Raw genomic sequence first — 6,000 nt, forward strand, 5'->3', positions numbered from 1 at the left:
TAGGATTTTATGTATTTATTTGACAGAGAGAGACACAGCGAGAGAGGGAACACAAGCAGGGGGAGTGGGAGAGGGAGAAGCAGGCTTCCCGCCGAGCAGGGAGCCCGATGTGGGGCTTGATCCCAGGACCCTGGGATCATGACCTGAGCCGAAGGCAGACGCTTAATGACTGAGCCACCCAGGCATTTCCCAGTATTTTTATTTTTTTTATTTTTTTAAAAGATTTTATTTATTTATTTGAGAGAGAAAGAATGAGAGAGAGAGAGCACATGGGAGGGAAGAGGGTCCGAGGGAGAAGCAGACTCCCTGCCGAGCAAGGAGCCCGATGCGGGACTCGATCCCGGGACTCCAGGATCATGACCTGAGCCGAAGGCAGTCGCTTAACCAACTGAGCCACCCAGGCGCCCTGAATAAAATATTTTAAAATATTCTTAAAAACAGCTAAGAGCTAACAAGACAGTGTGTAGATACCAAAACTGAGGAGAAGGCAAGAACCCAGAGAAGTCGATCCAGAATTATAGTTGTTTCCTCCCTGAGGCATCTGCCAGGTCCTAGAAAAACTGCCAAATGGGGGGATGTTGGGGCCTTTGGGGGCTCAGGGGACAAACCAAGGCTCAAGGCCCACCCAAGGTAGGGGGTGTGACACTCCCTCCCCAGGAACACAAAGCTGGGACCCGAAGGGACCACACCTGCAGAGGAGGGAAAACCAGAAGTGAAGCAGCTCTGCAGGGATGGGCAGGCTGGAGGCTCTCCCGACTGGAGGTCTGGGGGGGCTACAACGACTCCCCATCCCCTCCCTCCTCGCATCTGCGAGACACCAACCAAAATCCTCTTTGGAGAATTACCTTCATCCGAGGACTCAATTTCTACAGTAAAATTTAAAATACTATTTTAGGACCCCTGGGTGGCTCAGTCAGTGAAGCGTCTACCTTCAGCTCAGGTCATGATCCCGGGGTCCTGGGATCCAGCCCATGCTTGGGATTCTCTCTGCCCCTGTCCCTCCCCCTGCTCCTTCTCTCTCTCTCTCTCTCAAATAAATCAAGTCTTTTTAAAAAATAAAATAAAGTACAATTTCAGCACTGATTCAAAGACAACCAGCCACATAAGAACTAACAAATCGTAGAAAACAGAAACAGGCTTCAAACATTAAACTCAACAGATAAGGTAACTGTTGTTTCAAGAATGAGAATCGAGGGGCGCCTGGGTGGCTCAGTCATTAAGTGTCTGCCTTCGGCTCAGGTCATGATCCCGGGGTCCTGGGATCGAGTCCCACATCGGGCTCCCTGCTCAGCGGGAAGCCTGCTTCTCCCTCTCCCACTCCCCCTGCTTGTGTTACCTCTCTCGCTGTGTCTCTCTCTGTCGAATAAAATAAAATCTTTAAAAAAAAAAAAAAAGAATGAGAATCGAGCTTAAAAAATACCTACAGGAAGCAGGCATTATAAAAAATGATGACGCATCTTTGGAAGAGAACCTAACAGTTTAAGAAATGAGTGAGTAGCTGAAATTTGGATCAGTGGACACTCTACCTTCGTTTGAACTTTGCATGGCCCTAAGGATGTGGCCTTGGGGCGCTTGGGTGGCTCAGTTGTTAAGCGTCTGCCTTCGGCTCAGGTCATGATCCCAGGGTCCTGGGATCGGGCCCCGCATCGAGCTCCCTGCTCGGCGGGAAGCCTGCTTCTCCCTCTGCCACTCCCCCTGCTTGTGTTCCTGCTCTCGCTTTCTCTCTCTCTGTCAAATAAATAAACAAAATCTTTAAAAAAAAAATAAAAGGACATGGCCTCAACACATATAGAACAAAAGTCACAGATCTAAAAAAAGAAGTAAGCGAACTGATGGTCATAAGAAGACACTCGAACAAACTTCTTTCAGTAATTGACAGGAAAAGGAGGAAAACCCCCAGCAAAATAGGAATTATTTAAACAACATGATTATTTAAATATGACCTAATGAGGTTTGTTTGTTTTTAAAGAGACAGTCAATTGTCCCTACACCGTTGGTTGAGCGGTCCATCCCATTACAAACCCCCCAGGATTAAAGACTCTGTCTTCTACTGCAGGGCATCTCTGGGTCTGGTTCTATCGACTGTTGTCTCTCTACATGATGGGCCCCATGATCTTGCTTTTTTGGGTGTTCGTATTAGAGTTCTCTGAAGAAATAGAGCCAATAAGAGATACACACACATACAGAAATTAATATACTTAATACAACATAATATAAAGATATTTATCACGAGGAATTAACTCCCGTGATTACAGAGGCTGACGAGTCCCAAGATCGGTGAAGTGAGCCAGCAGGCCACAGACCTGGGAGCACTGGTGGGCTAAGTTCCAGTCCGAAGGCAGGAGAAGGGCAGGGGAGATTCGTGGCTGAATGCCAGGCATTGTGTCCAGGAGAAAAGCAGAGGTTAAAGTTGGCGGTCGCAAGGCCCAGGAAATGGCACGCCCCTTCCTGCACTGCCTGTTGGTTCTGGGCTCAGGCCCTGTGGCCTGTGGGCAGGCCGAGTCTGGACTTGCTGAGGCATTCCTTGGAGGCAAGTCACCCCTGGCGGTGGCAGCGTGCTTTCCTTTAGTGGGGTTGGTATCTGAGTGCGTCGGACCCTGCTGCAGCAGGCCCTATGCCCCTGTGCCTCGGTGGGACAGTCTCCCATGGCTCTCCGTCACCTCCCTGAGCGGTCCAGGGCCACTGCCCGGCAATCAGTATAGCCCTTGAGAAACCATGGAGTTTCTCTCATTCGCCCCTGGCTCTCGGAACACAATGAGCCTCGTGCACCTGTGCCTCTGGGGGGCCTTGGTTCTCTGGTCGCATCCCCAGCGGTGCGTGGGGTCAGGCTTAGCCCGTTTAGCATGTTCCTGCCCATCCTCCTGCTCCAGCCTCAGGGAGCTCCCCGGTGCCCTGGACTGACCCCCGGTCTTCCTCATGAGCACTCGGTGATGCCTCTGGGAAAAGAGTTGGGGTGCGTATGTAAATTCCCCTGTGTCTGGGGCTCCCAGGGATTGACACGTTGTCAGCCAGGGCGGTGCATGGGGCCCATGCCGCTGCAGTGCTCAGAAGGGCCTTGCATTTGGCTTAGTGCTCTGCTGTCCCTGTCCCGAAACCCTCGATCATTTGGGTTTTTTTTTTTCGTTTGTTTGTTTGTTTGTTTAAAGATTGTATTTATTTATTTGACAGAAAGAGACACAGCGAGAGAGGGAACACAAGCAGGGGGAGTGGGAGAGGGAGAAGCAGGCTTCCCGCTGAGCAGGGAGCCCGATGCGGGGCTCGATCCCAGGACCCTGGGATCACGACCTGAGCCGAAGGCAGACGCTTAACATCTGAGCCACCCGGGCGCCCCAACCCTCGATCATCTGTGAACAAAGTGTCCCACCTTTTGTTTTTCTCTGGGCCCCACACATCACTGAGCTGCTCCTGACAGAGGGCTGACTCACCTCCGCCTCAGTTTACCTCCTGCTCTGTCTTCACCTGCTGCAGGTTTGCCTCCAGCATCGGGGGAAGAGGTCACTGCAGGGGCTTTGCCAAAATCACGAAGGAGTTTGGAGACCTGGGCCTCATGGGAAAGAGGGCCATCCCTGGGCAGTGGGACCCAAATGGCCAGCAAGGCTGAATGGGGGGCGTTCCGCCGCCTGAAACGAGAGCCCGCCGAGCACACACCCCTCGCACCTGCTCAGTCCGCACACGGAGAGCAGAACAAAAACACAACCTGCAGAATGGGAGGCCAGATTTGCAAAATCACATGTCTGATGCAGGATTAATATCCAGAATGTATAAAGAGCTCCTACACCTCAACAATAAGAAACAGCAAAGAACCCAATGAAACAACGGGCAGAGGACTCGACCGGACATTTCCCCGAAGAGGACAGGCAGCACCTGAGAGGGTGCACAGCATCACTAACCTTTCGGACAACGCAAAACAAAACAGCCACCTAGCACCTCACAGCCATCAGGTTAGAGAAACAAGCCGGACACGGCAGGTGCTGCTGAGGACTGGAGGAACCGGGACCCCCGCATCCTGTCGGCGGCCATGCACACGGGGGCCGCCGCCGTGGGAAACGGCGTGGTGGTTCCCGACAAAATGAAACGTAGATTCACCTTGTGATCCAGCGAGTCCACCTGGGGTCACGTGCCCAGAAGAACTGAGAGCAGGGACTTGGCCACGTTCACGGCAGCCGGAAGCGGGAGGCGCCCCGAGTGTCCATCCACGGATGGGCGGAGACACGGAAGACGGCGTGTCCCCACCATGGGGTATTACGCGGCCACAAAAAGGAAGGACACCTGCAACACCGGGATTGGTGACACGGAGTGGAATGAGCCGGGCACAGAAGCACACGGACCCCACCTACGGCAGGTGGAGTGGGGGTGCGGGGCTGGGGGAGGGGACGGGGGTGCACAGACGGAAAGTTCTGGAGACAGAGGGTGGGGATGGCTGCACGAAACAAACGTGCTCAGTGCGGCTGAGCTGTGCACGCCACGGCTAAAGAGGTAAATGTCCTGTTGTGGGTGTGGTACCAGAGTTTTCGGTTTGGTTCGCTTTCAGGACGAGGTGTGCTGGCGATGAGCAGGGGGCCTGGGGGCCAGGGAGACCCGGCATCACCCTGCCTCTACCTCCTGCCAACTGTGTGGCCTTGGGTAAGTTTCTCAACCTTGCTGAGCTTTGTCGGCTCCCGGGGGAAATACCAGCATCGACTTCACAGGGCTGGTGGGAGAATCCCACGCCCACCCCAATAATGGCGCCTGACACTCCCTGGAATTCTGAATTGACTGAGGCCTTGATCTCCTGGGTTTGGTTCCTGTATCCCCTTCCGTGTCGGCGTGGGGGGCGGACTCCCCACCTTACGAGTCCTGGTGGGAGGCCGTGTGAAAACACCAGAGCCCACCAGCATCCCGCAATCTGGGCGATCTGGGCTCCACTCAGCAGACGCCCTGTCCCCACCTGCTCCCCCAAATGCGGGATGTCTGGAGGCTGAGGCGGCCGCTGGAGGTCCTCCCCCAGCCCGAAGCACCCCTGTCGCCTTCCTTGTCACCAGCGGAACGCGGCGGGGCTCCCAGACCCAAATATCCAGTTTCCCGGATTCTTGCACCGAGGACGGCAGCCGCTGGGCGGCTCTGGGGAAGCCGAGACCAGGACTGACAGGCGGCGTCACTGCCAGCCTGCGGTCCCCGGCCTCTCCCCTTCCCTGGCCTCCCGGCAGCCAGATGAACTTGAACCCTGTGGAGCGGGGGAGAGGCGCCACCTGGAGCCCCACGCTGACCAGCCTGGGGACGGCAGGAGCCAAGTCCCTGGGGGCCCCCGTCACGGCCGCGTGGGCCCTGCGGCTTCTCGCGTAGGAAAGCTACTCGCCTTACTTCATTTTTAACAGCTGATACTGAATTTATTCAAGTTATCTTTTTAAAAACACGATTCTTTAGCTTACAAGCCATCTTAGTCTCTGTGAGTATGGCAGATTTGAACTTGTCCAAATACACCTTCAAATATTTCAACTGCCTTCCTAAATGTAATCTCTCTGGTTTCCTTTTAAAGTCCTTATTTGGCCAAAAATAACAAAGAAAACCTCCCTGAGCTTTTAAATAGCTCTGATGAACTTCTAAATATGTTGAACCTAAAGTGGTCTTAAATGTTAAAACACAATACATAAACTTTGCAAGATTTCAAGGGGCAAGTATAAGCTGTAAATCTCAAGTTTAAAATGCAGTTTGGGGGCGGGGGACAGGGAGCTCCTAAAAACGGGCACAAGGTCCTTTTTGGGGCGAGGAAGCTGTTCTAAAATTAGATTGCGGTGCGTTCGGCACAGCTCTGATTTCTAGAAATCACTGGACTGTGTGTTTTAAGATGAGGGAATTTTATGGTAGGTAAAACGAGATCTCAGTGAGGCTATCCAAAAGGGAAAGGCACACATACGTCAGAGCGAGGGAAGCAGCCGAACATTTTACTTGACTGAGGTCAGCGCGGGCGGGACGGCCATTCGGCCACCCCTGTGTGCCTGGCCCAGGGACCCTTCCTTGCCC

The sequence above is a fragment of the Zalophus californianus genome, chromosome 12 (genome assembly GCF_009762305.2).
Source record: "Zalophus californianus isolate mZalCal1 chromosome 12, mZalCal1.pri.v2, whole genome shotgun sequence".
Classification (NCBI taxonomy): domain Eukaryota; kingdom Metazoa; phylum Chordata; class Mammalia; order Carnivora; family Otariidae; genus Zalophus; species Zalophus californianus.